General features: G+C 46.2%; 1 protein-coding gene across 12 annotated transcripts in view; it reads left to right on the top strand.

The window, feature by feature from the left end:
* Positions 1-14,855, top strand: part of KHDRBS3 (KH RNA binding domain containing, signal transduction associated 3) — a 623,624-nt gene that overhangs the window by 376,003 nt on the left and 232,766 nt on the right. For 11 of the 12 annotated variants that reach the window (XM_079901866.1, XM_079901864.1, XM_079901863.1 and 8 more), the window contains one exon: positions 1,929-2,034. The exons of the other annotated variant lie outside the window; for it this stretch is intronic. The gene's annotated coding sequence lies outside the window, so the exon portion shown is untranslated. The remainder of the gene's footprint in view (positions 1-1,928; positions 2,035-14,855) is intronic. 12 annotated transcript variants of the gene reach the window in all.

Here is a 14,855-nt window from a genome sequence, read left to right as displayed (position 1 = left end):
GGGCTCTAGGCACACGGGCTTCAGTAGTTGTGGCACATGGGCTCAGTAGTTGTGGCTCATGGGCCCTAGAGCGCAGGCTCAGTGGTCATGGCACACGGGCTTAGTTGCTCCACGGCACGTGGGATCTTCCCGGACCAGGGCTTGAACCTGTGTCCCCTGCATTGGCAGACAGATTCTTAACCATTGCGCCACCAGGGAAGCCCACTAATAGCAACTATTGATATAGTGCTTCCAGCTGGCCAGGCACTGCACTCGACATTATATACATTATCCCTTTTAATTTCCACAATTGCCCTAGGAGGTATGTATGATTATTCTTATTTTGTGAATGTAAAGGGGTGAAGAAATGTGCCCAAGGGCACATGGCTGCTAAGCGGCAGCGCTGGGACACAGCAGCATGGCTTTGCATGCTGGTGGTGGATAGCAAGACATATGTAACATTCCTTATTGCATGGTGCCTTCTTAGACCATCCGTGGACTGAAGTAAACTCTGTCTCTGGTCCTTACCACTCCTGTCTGCTCCACACTGCCTACGCAAATGTCTGACCCACATCTCGAATTTAACATAAATTCCAAGAGGACTCTGTTTTCTTTCACAATCTGTTTCCCTCTAGTCTTTCCTGTTTCCGTAAATGGCATCAGCATCCACTCAACAGCTCAGACCAAACACTTAGAAGATGCCCTCATGTTCTCCCTGGCCCTCAAACTCCGTTCAACCCACCACCAAATCTTGATGTCTCTACCTCCAAAAAATAACCTTGGATCTAACCCCTCCACTGCCAGATCCTATTTCAAGCCACCCCTTTCTCCGATGACAGCGATCTCCCTGTTTCCATCCCTCCCCTGCCACCCCTGCTCCAGAACATTCAGTGATTTAAGTGAAACCGTTCATTGTACCCCTGGTTTCAGCTGGTTCTGTCCACACACACTGACTCCCTGGTCTTTCTTTGACCTTACCTCCTATCCCTGTCCCACTTGCTTCATCTGACTTCAGAGCGCTCACTCTTGTTTCTGCAGTACTTAGTATCTCCTGAAGAATCCTTCATGCCCCGTGCACCCCTGCTGATTGAGAAGCAGTATCAGAGTAACACTTTCTACATTTGGAAAGTCTTCACCAGCACATAGATAAAACAGGTGGCCCTTTCTCTCTCCCTCGATGATGACCTCACTGAGCACCGCACCGTCTGCAGCCACCTGACTACAAAATTCTGCTTGTAGTTCCACAGATCATTCCTTATGCCACCATGCACAGGGATGAGTAACATTTGCTGTGGATACCACGATCCATATGGGTCCCACTGAAAGCCATCAACCACTAGGAGAACATTATGCAACACTTTCTTTGTGGAGTGTGTGTTGTGATTCCTCCCACATAATTGGCAAATGATGAAAATACTGATATCCTCCCGGGCATTTAAGCTTGCTATTGGATAACTACTCAGAACGTAGCCCAGGTCTAGAACGTAGAGTACAAGGAATGTTGCTTTGAAATGAATGAATGAGCACCCACTATATCTAAGCACTATGTGATGTACGGGAAGCACATATTAATGGGACACGGAAAGAGCTGTAAGTTAGAATAAGACACAGGAGTGCCCAAGAGGAGATGTGTGAATGAGGTATAAGTAACGTCTAGTTTGTGCCAAGCAGAAGGGCAGCCATCCCCGGCAGAGGGAAGATTCTTGAAAGGATCCAGAGGCTCACACTGCCTAAGGATCTCCACAAGCACTTTCACAGCAAGCCCCTGAAGTTGGTAGAACCATGGGAATCATCCCCCATGTACAGATGAGGAAACTAAGTCTCAGAGAAGTCAAATAGCTTGCTACAGGCCATGCAATAAATATGTGGCAGAGCCTGGGTTGAGATCTTTGTGATGAAGGGTTTCAGGCATCTGGGACGAGCCTGAACATGCTTCTTGATTCCTTCAGGGTCCCTGTCCTGACTTCCGGAGCTTACAATGAAATGAACTGAGCCAGAGAGGATGCTACGGCAGAGAGAGACAATGGCCAGCGTGACAGAAGGGATTCATCTAAGGTATCTGCATCCTTAATTGGCATTTAATGAAGAGAAAGAGGTCTGAACAAGGAGTTTAAAATCCTGGTTTGAGCCCTGGCTCTGGCACTAGCTTGCAAAGTGTTCTTAGGTATATTATTTGCCCTCTGAGCTAGTTTTCTCATATGAAAAGTGAGTCCGCCCTCATTAGAGAGTTGATACAATAAATAAATGAGCTACTCTGTGTGATGGTAATCTGTGTGCTCCAAAGAGCTGTACACACGTTAGATTTATAACTTATTATTATTACATTTTATTATATCTTCTAATTCATGCTATATATTATATAATAATATATAAGAATATTGTCTCATGTATTATTAATAATATCATTGCTAAAAATATTTTCCCAAGTAAGACATGGTTTAATAGGGGATTGCATGGGACAGAAATATCTTGAGTTTTTCAAACTTCAGATTACAAACCATTAACAGGTCTTGTAAACAAGTTAGTGCTTTTTAAACATAAGGCAATACAGTTCCTGACCGAGTAAACGTGGTCAGTTGTGATGTAAAATTTATTACTGCTGGTAGGTCGTGATCAAAAATGTCTTAAAAACTCTACAATCAGAAGAAAAACCTAGAAATGTTAGGGACCAGCGTATCAGTTGTTCGATTAAAAAGGACCTCGGAGTTGATTGGGTCCCACCGCCCTTACTGATTGGATAGAAAACTGAAGGTCCCACAGCTGTGCTGTGGCAAAGGCAGGTCGCAAAGTCCAGCTTCCAAACGAGGCAGCCAGTCCTGGGGGCTGAACTGGAAAGGGAGGAGCTTGGAAATGAGAGCTCCTGCCTTCCTGAGTTTGCATATCTAACAGTGATTTATTAGCTGCCACTCTGTGCCTAGCACCGCCCCTGACTTCAAGGAGCTGCTTACATTTTAACAGGAGAGAGAAAAATATTAATAGAGGTCATATTACTGAAAAATAAATTTTTTCCGCTTGAAATAAATTCAGTGAAGGAAGTAGCAAAGGAAGAGATACAAAGAAGCATGGAATGAGAGTCCACGCGAAGGTGGTCAGGGAAGCCTGTCTGAAAAGGTGATGCTGGAGTTAGAACCTAAAGGATGGAGGTCTTTGAGCTCATCTTGGACACAAGATGGCTTGCCTCAGTGTTAGGCACCACACGCTTGTTCAAGCCAGAAAGAAAGGGTAAGGGGAAACAGTGATGTGTTTCATAAGGAAAAAAATATTATCAGAGGGAAGATGTTTGATTAATTTTCATAGATCAGTGGATGCTGAGGAAAGCAAGTGTTTCTCTACAGATGATCATGTTGCTTCCAAGCCAAACTAGGCTTTGATTATGAAGGAAGAAAGGGACAGGGTGTATTGGGTAGGTGGTGAAATGTGATTGCTACCCATATCGTTCTCTTACACGTTTCTGTGCGTTTGTTCATGTGATTGCTTCTACTCAGCACGTGCTTTTTCATCTAACGAAAAAGAAGTAAGCATGTGGCATCAGCGTTTTCCTCCCGGTGCCAGCAATATACAACCTCCACACATGCCAGTTCATGAAAAAAACAGGGTATATACTTATATAAACCACTGTGTCCAGCTTTCCCTTACTTGCAGCCAAATGGAATCTCAACTGACATGAGGCTGTGTGGGGGAAGGTCAGCATCTCTGGGGGATTCATCCCTATACTGACACTCAGTGACTAAAGTCTTAAAGGTGAAGTCAGAGTAACCTTAGTTTCAAGATCTCTATCACTGATGCCATGTCTCTGCTGCCCTGACCCCCTGCCTGGCTGAGGACCTTCAGCTGATCTCTGGTCTTAATCCCCGTGCTCTGTCTGATGTTGGATTGCTTCCACAGCTTTTGATCTCAACCCCGTAAATCCAGAACACCCCCACAGACTCAGCTGAATCCCATGTCTCATTCCTAACTTTGCTTCCCCACTCTACCTTGACCAACCCACCCTTGATTTCTAGCTCTGTCCCAGGAAGGGTCCTGGAATGACATGACTACATCTGATCATATTTTATCTCCAACCTGCAAGATGGTGGACTTGGTTTTTCTAATAAGCAGCACATTGCTCAATTTATAATTTATTATACATTATTATCCTCAGCTTTTTGGCAGTATGATTATTTCACAGATTGCAGGCTCCCACTTTAAATTAATGCTGATTGAGACTTTTCCCAGGTACATTATCTTACGTTTATCTATATTAAATCTCATCTCATTTGCTTCCAAATTTGCATTCTTCTCTGTTCTTTTAGCCTCTCTGATACTCATTGTGGTTTGGAACTTGGTAGCATCTGAAATATAATAAACTTGTCTTTCTTTCTACATCATAAATGAGCTTAGTATAAATGCTTCTAACATGTATAGAAGAAGAACTAGCATTTATTGTCCATTGACTAAGAGTCTTAGCTGAGATTCCCCCAAAAGTATACACTAAGATGAGGATTTGGTGCATACGGATTATGCGGAAGGAGATCCTGGGAAGCAGAGTGATGGGACGTGAAGGGGAGACAGGGAATGGAGGAAACGCAGTTAAGAGTGCATCATCGAGTGGATTACCACTGATGGCTTCTGGGGCTCACCTGCTGAAGACCCTCTGAGAGCCCACCCCATCGACTCCTGCCCATCATCCCAAGGTGGTTGCTCCTGGGGAACATTAACTCCCTGACATTTACAGTCATCTTGAGCCTAACAAGCTCCTGTAGCCAGAGAAAGCTCCCAGGCAGAGATGAGTATGCTGGAGGAGGAAGGTTTTGCATGTATGAGATTTGTCCATAGAGCTTCAGGTGACCTCTTAGCTAAGGGGAAATGAGCTGGGCACCTGCTACAGTCCATCCCGTGCACCACCCAGGTCTACTCTTGCCACACATTGTGTCTACTTTGTTCTGTCACTTACTAGCAAAGTTGTGCCGTGGATATTCCCCGTCTCCCTCCTCTACCACTCATTTGAGATTGTCCTCAACCTTAGCCAGTACTTCTACTAGTGTAAGTTTCTTTCCCAATAAGGTAACTCACTGAGGTACCTGAACCCCTCATTACGATGCCCTTGTTGCTCCATGGCTGATGAATTGCCCTTTCAGTTACCAATGGGCATGGAAGCAACAATAAGCCCTCCAGAGAATCTGCTGTGTTCCATACTATTATCTCTACGTTCTCATTATAGGTAGGAGCCTCAGGACCTCATGTCATTTACCCATGCAAATAGAGTAACTCTTTTTTTTTTTTTCCCCTTCTGGTCTACTGGCATACAGAGTCCAGCATAACCAGGCAGCAACCATAACTTTAGGCTCAGTAGAACCCTTCATGTGTTGCCTGGCAGAAACATCCATCTCTTGGGAACTAAGACAGCTAGTCCAGCAGAGCCAAGAGTTGTAGGTTTGAGAGGTTAAAAAAATTGCTCAAGAGGTCTTCTGGGAGTGACGGTGACTCCAGCAATAGGACCAATGCTTTTTTTACTTCCTCCTGTAGGGGTCTATCCACACACCTCTTTCCTGGACTTCCTCATCTCCAGTCTTCCAATTATGTTCCTCTTAGGTCTCTGACCAACCTGTTAATCCATGCATCGCTGTATGTATTCTTCCCTCAGACCACTTCTGCCCCCACCCAAAGTTGAGGATTACGTGTGCTCAGACATCTGTGTACTGAGATTTCTCCCTGCCACTGTCTTTCATCGCACTCCTGAGTGGGACTAGAGTACGGCAGCAGACCACGGTCAGCACGCTAACAAATTGTGCTGGACCATCCGAGAACCAGGACTGAGATTTTTCTAATCCATCACTGGTCATAAGGAGCTTTGTAAGAGGCCACAGGTGTGAGTGGTGGGGGAGGTTCTGATGCAACAGAGGTAGGTGACAGAGGGTCGGGGTCATCCTTTCATGTCACTTACCTGCACCTGGCAGGTCTGCTTGGGCTTGATCTAGCATGGGACATTTTCATCATGGGATGGACTATTGCTGTATACGCCCAACTTCCGACCCGGTAGACCTGACGACACCCAGCTCTTGGTGGGCAGTTCCAATCCGACCCGGTAGACCTGACAACACCCAGCTCTTGGTGGGCAGTTCCAATTACATAGTCACTGGATGCCCCGTGATTAGGAGCTTCTTTCTGATCAGTGTATAATCCTCTGTGATAAAGTATGGTTTTGATCCAGAAACCTAAAGGTCTGCTCTGTGGTTCCTCTACTGAAATTGCCAAACCCTCCACACAGCATTTGTGGCTGCCTCAGTAGACCTGACACCCCGTAAGCTCTGCCTGGTTGTACAGCTCCATGTCAGAGCAGCCTTTACAGTAGTCTGATCCTATTGCAGAGGTTGCTTTTGGCCTCTTGCTTTTGGCCCCAGTCAAAACTTGCAGCCTTCCTGGTCATCGATAAACTGTTGGAATAGTCTTCCCGAATGCGGTGTGTGCTGCCTTCCAAATCCACAGAGGCCCGCCGAGCACTGTGCCCAACTTTTATTTGCAGGGAACTCAAGGTACAGTAGCGTGCCTTACACCTTGTGACGCGCCCCACGTGGTTAGACACCTTTTTTCACCTAATTTCACCAATGTGGCAGTCACCAAAGTCTTCATGGAGTTTATCTCCCACCTTCTGGTGTGGGATAAGTATGTGTTTTGATGGACACATAGCAGTCTCTGACATATATATGCATACGTATATGTGCATGCATATATAATTGGATAGATTTGTCAAATAGTGCATCTCAAGCTTTACCAAAGGGAAATACGAGTAGAAAAGGGAAGAAGAATGACTGTCCTTCTCTTCTGTCCAAACACATTTTACTTCAACTTCCCTGAAACCCAGAAATTATGCAGGAGTGCGCAGATGAACTAAACAGACTTCGGCACGACTGATACAGTTAGTGGAATCACCAAACCCCCAATCATTTACATATTCTTTTTGAGCATAACAGTAAAAATAATTCAAGGCAACAAAAAATATGAGATATTGAGATAAATGTCACCAAGGGGTCTGAGAGAACTTTCTAAGCAAGACAGAAAGCCCGGAAACTGTAAAGGAAGGAAAGAATACACATGGACCACAGAAGACTTAAGATTTTTGCACGACAAGAGAGTAAAAAACAAAGTCAGAAGACAAATGAGAGATTGGTAGAAGTATCTGCAACTCCCATGATAGATAAAGGTTAATACAGAAAGAGCTTTTACAAATTAATAAGAAAAATGCCAACGACCCAATAGAAAAACATGGGCCTAGGATAGGAGTAGTTAATTTACAGCAGAGATTATCCAAAAGAGCAACAGACATAACAGTTCCCAGGTAGGATCCGATCCATTTCAACAGAAGGGCCCCTCTTCTGCACCTTGAGGAGCAATTGCACACAGCATGGAATGGAAAGAAAGTGTCTGAGCCTTTTGGGATGTGGAGAAGAGAACTGCAGATGTGAGCTCCCTCTGACTTGTGCTCAGTGGAGCAAAATAGAGCTCCCAAGGGAAAGTACCTGGGAGACTTACAAGTGCCAAGAGCTCTCCTGGAAGGACTTAGGAAGGCACAGAAAAGCCATGAGACTTGTTCACACACTTATTCATATGCAGACTCCATCAAGGCGGGTGAAGAGAAAAGAGCCAGATCTGTATTTGAGCCCACTGCTGCCATTTACCAGCCAAATGGCTTTGGCAAGAGTTCTGGGTTGAATTGTGTCCCCCCCAAAAGCTACATTGAACTCCTAGCCACCAGTACTTCCATATGACTTTGTTTGGAAATAGGGTGGTTGCTGATATAATTGGTTAAATTAAGATGAGGTCATACTGGAATAAGGAGGGCTCTTAATCCAGTATGACTGGTGTCCTGATAAAAAGTGAAGAGACACAGAGACACACAGGAAAAAGATGACTATGTGACAACAGAGGCAGAGAGTGGAGGGATGCCTCCACAAGCCAAAGGAAACTAAGGATTACTAGCATCCAGAAGGCGCAACCCTGTTCCCTTGCAGGTTTCATCAGGAGTACGGCTCTCCTGACACCTCGATTTAGGACCCGTAGCCTCCAAAACTGTGAGCCAGTAAAGTTTTGTTGCTGTCATCCACCCAGTGCGTAGTGTTTTGTCACAGCAGCCACTGAGCACATATACAGCAAGTGTTAAAGAAAACTCATTAATGACACTTGTCACGATGCTGAGGCTGTCCTGCATTTAGGACAGTCATGATAGCCGTAGGGACCACTGCAGTGGGGTTTTACAGTAGGGGAGAGAGATTGGGCTCCTCTCTGAATACAACAAGGAAAAGTAGGAATTTTATAGCCCAGGAGTGGGGGGAGGTGGGGATCAGCGGGTAATTTTGGCTGACTGGCCTAACAGGATTCTTGCTGAAGACAGGTCAGTGGTCAGATACTACCTGGGGAGCGGGTGGCGAGGAGGAAGGGAATCACATATTGCGAGTGATCAGATACGGAGAAGAGGAGATCCGGCTAAACTGACTTAGCAGGATTCTTGCTGAAATTGGACCCTTGAGGACAATGCCCAAGGATGGGTCCTAGTCAGGCGCAGAGGAGCCTGTCTAGAGTTTGGTCAAGAAGAAGGTCTTTGTCACAAGTCACCTGAATGAGCCTTGGTTTCCCATCAGTAATAGACGTATCACACTCCCTCCATCCCAGGAGTGGTGTGAAGGCAAGTGTGTTGTTAACTAGAAATTCTTCCCACATAGCAGCCTCCCCCAAAATCAGCCCTCCATTCAAGTGTTCAGGTGTTCAAAGGAAGATAAAGAGGTGATTTTATATTTTCTCCCTATGAATCTGTGTATCAAATACATTTTAGAAATAAAAAGTTCTAGAGCAGTGATTCCCAGATTGGATCGTAGAACCTGCAGCAGATTCCCCTATTTAAAAATACACAGTTGTAGGGCTCCTCTCAATCTTTGGGTCCAGGGACCCTGCATTTCATTACAGAGGGCCCAGGAGAGCTGACGCAGAGTCAAGTTTGGAAATCGCTGTGTCAGAGAAGAGGCTCTGTAGGAATCTGAATGGTGTCAGTGAGAGTGGCACAGAGCACCCAGCAGGAAGCAGCAAGTCGTGATAGGAGCAGTACCATGTTTGGAGTCAAAAGACCTGGGCTCAAAACCTGTTCTGTTTCCCGGCTGTGCACTGTTGGCTAAGACACTCATACTAGTTCCCGATGGCTGTTGTGACAAACGACCACAGACTTGGTGGTTACAACAACACACGTGGATTCTCTTATCGATCTGGAGGTCAGAATTATGAAATCAGTCTTGCTTGGTGGAGATCAGTGTCAGTGGGCTACACTCCCTCCAGAGGCTAGGGAAGCATCCGTTTCCTTGCATTTCCGGCTTCTACAGCGACATTCCTGGGCTCCTGGCTCTTCCTCCACCATCAAAGTCAGCTCACTTGACAGGGTTGCTGATATGATTACATAATTTAAACTATGCATTTGAAAGCATCCAGCACCAGCTCTGGAAAATAAGAGCTGAGCAGTAAATGCTCGTTGAATTTTAGGAATCGTCTTGTATGGCATGTAGGTCAGGGCTGGGCGAGCATGGCTCCCTGCAATGCTGTTCCTGTAGTAGCTGGTCTACCCCAACCTGCTTCAGCCAGGGAAAGATGCTCTTGGTTGGGGTCAGAAAGAGCCGTCAATTTCCAACCCACACCCAATATGACTCTTGGATGAACCAGACTCTTCTTTCCCTGAGTCTTGTGTGAAATGGATCTTGCAGTTTTATTTTACCAAGTAGAAATTGCTTTACTGTTACTGGTCTTTTAACCTTTAGGGAAAAGTAGTGCTATTTCTTTAAACCCTCAAAACCTTTTAATAGAATCTGCCGGCAGATACCCATGGCTTCAAATAACTCTCCAACACCAGACCCTCTTCTGTGAGCAGTTTCCACCTCTCTCTGTGTGTGTCTCTGTCTTTCTCTCTCCCTGTCTCTCTCTCTGTCTCTCCCTTCCTCTCTCCCTCTTTCCCTCCCCCATCTCTCTGGAATAAATCTTTATTACCTTTATCTATTCTTGATTCATTCAAGTAGACACACTTTTCATACAGCATTCTTTAATCAGAGTTCTGCTGTTGTCCTGTTTTAATTAGATCTCTTAGAAATGTAGTCAGCACATAAAATAACCTGTTTTTTTTTTTTTTCTCTCAACTGGGATTGTAGCAAACACTATCCATCCAGGTTGATAAGTCAGTTGTGAGGATCCTTCTACAGGTCTCTGTAGAAACATCAGGTTTGAAAATTCCCTTCAAAGAGAATTTCTCAAAACTCAAATCAGCTTGATGGTTTGGCTAATGCCATTGGGTGATAGAGAAAGGAATGTGGAAGGATGCAGCCGGAGGGGCCCCTGCTTAATAGTCCAGCTGAGCTGTGTTCGATTGCTCTGCTGTTTTCTAACTAAACGTGCAACCTTGGGCAAGTGACGTGGCCTTTCTTTGTCTCAGTTTCCACATCAATACATGCAGGAAAATTCACCTTCCATAATTTTGTTGTGAAAATTACACACACACACACACATATATACACACACACACACACATACATATGTATATATATACACACAAACACACACAGAGTGCCTGGCACAGTTCTCGAGATGCGTATGTATGCACACACATATTAGATCAATAAATATGTAGATATAGATATATAGACATAGATACAGATATAGAAGTAGCTATGGCCATGGCTGTAGATCTTTGTTCTCTTCCTCCATGGGAATAAGTAAATCATCACAGGGCATATTAATGCACTTACCTATCACTCATTTACCTTGTTCATTCTATAAACATTCATTGAGCATTTGTTACGACCTAGAGGATGCTCAGGGATGTAAGGAGGGGACCACAACGTTGCCGTTCTCTTTCTGGCAAACACTGCTCGTTGCCCAGTGTGGCGGATGCTGTGAGAGCCCCGCCCCTATCTCTTCCCTTTATCTTTTCTGTTCACACTGCCTCCCTTCCAACTGCCAGCATCTGCATTTCTTTTCCTGAGAGATTTTCCTTGCTGCTGGAGCCCTCTTTCCTGCTGGCACGGAAGGCAGAAGTGCTAGGGATTTTGCATGTTCTGGGAGTAGCTCTCAACCAATGGGCAGCAGGAGCTGGTGTGTCAGTACCCCAGCGCCCTGGGCCCTTGTGTGAGAAAACTCCAAGATACGTGTTTCACGCGAGCTCCAAGAGCCCTTCTGTGGGATGCACTGCATCCCACACGGTGGTAGATGAATAGATGATACACCCGGTATTACCTACCTAGTCTTCCTGGTCTCTCTTCTCCACTCCTCCCAGATAAACCACTAACATCAGATGCTCTCAGGGTCCGCCTCTGGCCACTCCCACCAGTTGATTGGTGACTCAGGTCCTCTATGTGCCAGGGGAAGGAGGGGCCCCAGAAGGGGAGGAACCTGGACCCTGGAATGACGAGTGGACAAAGGCTGCCTCCTATTCTTGGGCGGCTCACCTCAGAACTGCTGAGTGATAGAGAAACAGAGGTGTTGGTCTTTAAATCATGTGTTTTTATTGGGTCTTTTTGCTACAGAAACCTAACTTTTTATCCTAATCGGTATACCCTCAGGAGCTTTCATCTAGTGGGGAGAAAAAATTAGTGGTAACAATTAGTACCTCATAAATGCTAAAATAAAAACGCGTACAGGTTATCAGGAAAGCATGTCTCTTTCACACATTATCTCAGGCAATCAATCCTGCAGCTCCATGAAAGGGCCATCAGCTCCAGTTTACAAGTGTCTTTTGGTTAGACCCTGCCAACAGGATTCTTCCAGTCCTCACACCTACCAGGTTTCCACCTGTTTCCAGGCCTTCCATCTGCCCGGACTTCCTTTGACCACCATGGCCGCCTCCCCGGTCCAGCTCTGACCCCTCAGGTCTCAGCACATCCGCAGATCTCAGAGGGTCTTCGCTGGCCCCCCCCAGGTCAGCTCTCCTCCTCCAGGACTTCACAGGAGCAGTTTTATGAGACCCCTCACACTTGTCTTTCTTGTCTGATGCATGGCGTCTGCCTCGCTCACTGCCTGGTATATAAGAAGTGCTTGAAAACTATTTTTTGAATGAATGAAGCTCAGAGAAGTAAAGAGTTGGAGTCAAGTTACAACAGTAAAAAGCCTGGAACGCAGCCTGGCTACCTGCAGATCCAGGGCTCAAATGTCACTTCTCTCTTCTAGCCGATTCCCAAGGTGAACAGGACTTTCCTGTCTCATGGCAGCAGCCTCCCCAGGTACTGTGTGTGCCTGTGTCTCAACTCCTCTGCTATGTGGGAGCTCCTCGGGGCAGGGGCTGTGTCTTATTTGTCCTCATATCCCAGGACAGGGGTTCAGTAAATGTGTGTGGAAGGGCGGAGAGAAAGAAGTGAAAAAGGGAGGGAAGGGAAGGGAGGGAGGAGTTAATGAGGAACATTAGTTCCCTAGGTACCATTTCTCCAAATTAATGAAATTTTCTCACTAGGTTTTTCAAATTCTTTCTCACTTTAATTCCACTAACAGCAACGTTGCTGTCAGCGCAGTAGAGTGAAAGGGGGAAGGCTGTGGAGCTAACAGACAGAGGTTCGCATCCTCCCCGATGACTTCTAGCCGTATGACCTTAGGCAAAGGCTTGACCTCTCTGAGCCTCTGTTTTCACGCTAGTAAAATGGAGTAGCCATACCACAGTTATGGTAATTCAATAAAATATTTTTATAAAACACTCAGCTTGGTGCCTAGAACACTGTTTGTACTCAATAAATGGCCATAATTAGTACTTCAGTACTTTTTGGAGCTCCCCCCCAGTATGATTGGCACCATGAGGGGGCGAACATGAACACAGCTCAGACCCAGGAGAACAGCCAAGTGCGGAGGGTGTAGACTACAGCAGTTGTTTGAGTTTCTTGTTGCCGCTGTGACAAAGTACCACAAACTTGGTGGCTTAAAACGACACTCATTTACTATTTTAATTCTAGAGGCTAGCAGTCTGATGTGGGTCTTGCTTGGCTAAAATCACGGTGTGGCGTGGCTGCTCTCCTTTCTGAAAGCTCTGAGTGGAATCTGCTTCCTGGCCTTTTCCAGCTTCTAGAGGCTTTTTCCCACATTCCTCGGCTCCTGACCCCCTTTCTCCATCTTCAAGTCCAGCCACGTTGCATCTCTCTGTGCCTTTTTACTGTAATCACACCTTCTCAGATTTGCCTGTTCTGTCTCTCTCTTCCCTTTTTAAGGACCTTCAAGATTACACTTGGATAATCTAAGGTAATTTCTCTACTTTAAGTCCAGCTGCTCAGCAACCTGAATTCTATTTGGAACCTTAATTCATAGGTTCTGGGGATTAGGATGTGGACATCTTTGGAGGTCAAATTTTTTGTCTGCCACACTGATGAAAGTACTGACTCTGGGGTGACACAGACATGGGTCTAATCCCAATTCGGCCACTTTCCAGTCATTTTCCCTCTATTATGTTTTAGATTCCTCATTTGACAAGAGTCAACTATTAACAGCCAGTGCAGAGTTACTGTTAGAAACCAGTGAGTTAATGCACTGCATCAATTAGGTTTTGCTGTATGACACACCACACACAATGCAGTGATCTAAAACACCAGCCATTCATTTAGCTCTCAATTCTGCTGGGCAGTTCTCCTACGTGAAACAATCTTAAGCGTATCCTGTAGGACTTCGCACAGTGTAAACTCTGCAGTGTGTAGCTCGTCGCTATGGAGATTACAGCAGAACAAGCCTTGGGCTAACAGCCGCATCTCTGACACTTAGAAGCAGTGTGACGTTGGGCAAATGATCGCATCTCTCCAAGTCTTGGTTTCCTCATAAATTGAGTGGAAATGCGTTAGAGAGGAATGCCTATCTCACAGGAGTGGGAGACTTAAATGAGGAAGTGCAAGCAAACGGCAGAAGTGTATCCAAGCTTCCATTGTTATAAGGAATGGGCTCAGGAGCCCTGGGCTGGCTCCTTTGTCTGCCACTCACAAGCTGCGACACCCTGGGGAAAGCCCTTCTCTTAGAGCCTCGGGACCTCTCCAGTTAAACAAGAGGTCGGGACTCGGAGATCTCTAACTGAACTCCAGACCATCCTGCTAGACGGTTGGCAGCGCTGTAAGCTGGCCAAGAGAGCATCCTGGGCCCCATGCACGATGTCGTCCTCTTCTCCCCACCTGAAGGATGCTAAAGTCCTTCTCAGGCAGGTGACCAGCTTGACAGGACTTTCCCGGTTTTAGCAGTGAAAAATCTCACTTGCTGGGAAAGCCCTAGTCCCAAAACTCCCCGGGACTGAGGGCATGGAGGGCAAACAGACCCCCTGGAGATGCCCTGTAGAAATTCTGAGTCAGTGAGGGAATGGTGAAGAAGGCATGAGAGCTGACACGTCTCAGCGGAGGGGAAACTGGTTGGTTCAGCACTTCACAAGGAACGCGTCGGGACTGAATTTGGGCTAGCATCAGCCAGGTGTCATTATAGTTAGAAGCAGAGACACCACACTACGAGCTGTGAAGAGCCTGAAGCTGGAGTCAGCCAGACCCAAGTCCAGTTAAAGAATGTAGTTGTGGGCTTCCCTGGTGGCACAGTGGTTGGGAGTCCGCCTGCCGATGCAGGGGACATGGGTTCGCGCCCCGGTCCGGGAGGATCCCACATGCTGCGGAGCGGCTGGGCCCGGAGCCATGGCCACTGAGCCTGCGCGTCCGGAGCCTGTGCTCCGCAACGGGAGAGGCCACAACAGTGAGAGGCCCGCGTACAGCCAAAAAAAAAAAAAAAAAAGAATGTAGTTGTGTGGTCCCCGGGGATAATGACAAAAGCCCGCTGTAAATGGGGAATAATGACTGCCTTTCTCGGAGGTGGGTATGTGAAGATCAAACGCATGGGAAATGCTTTGCAAACAGCAAAGGGCTACAGAAGTGGTCGTA

Source organism: Stenella coeruleoalba (genome assembly GCF_951394435.1).
Source record: "Stenella coeruleoalba genome assembly, chromosome: 17".
NCBI classification, from domain to species: domain Eukaryota; kingdom Metazoa; phylum Chordata; class Mammalia; order Artiodactyla; family Delphinidae; genus Stenella; species Stenella coeruleoalba.
The sequence above is the reverse complement of the archived record's forward strand: the minus strand, read 5'-3'. Positions and strand labels throughout refer to the sequence as shown.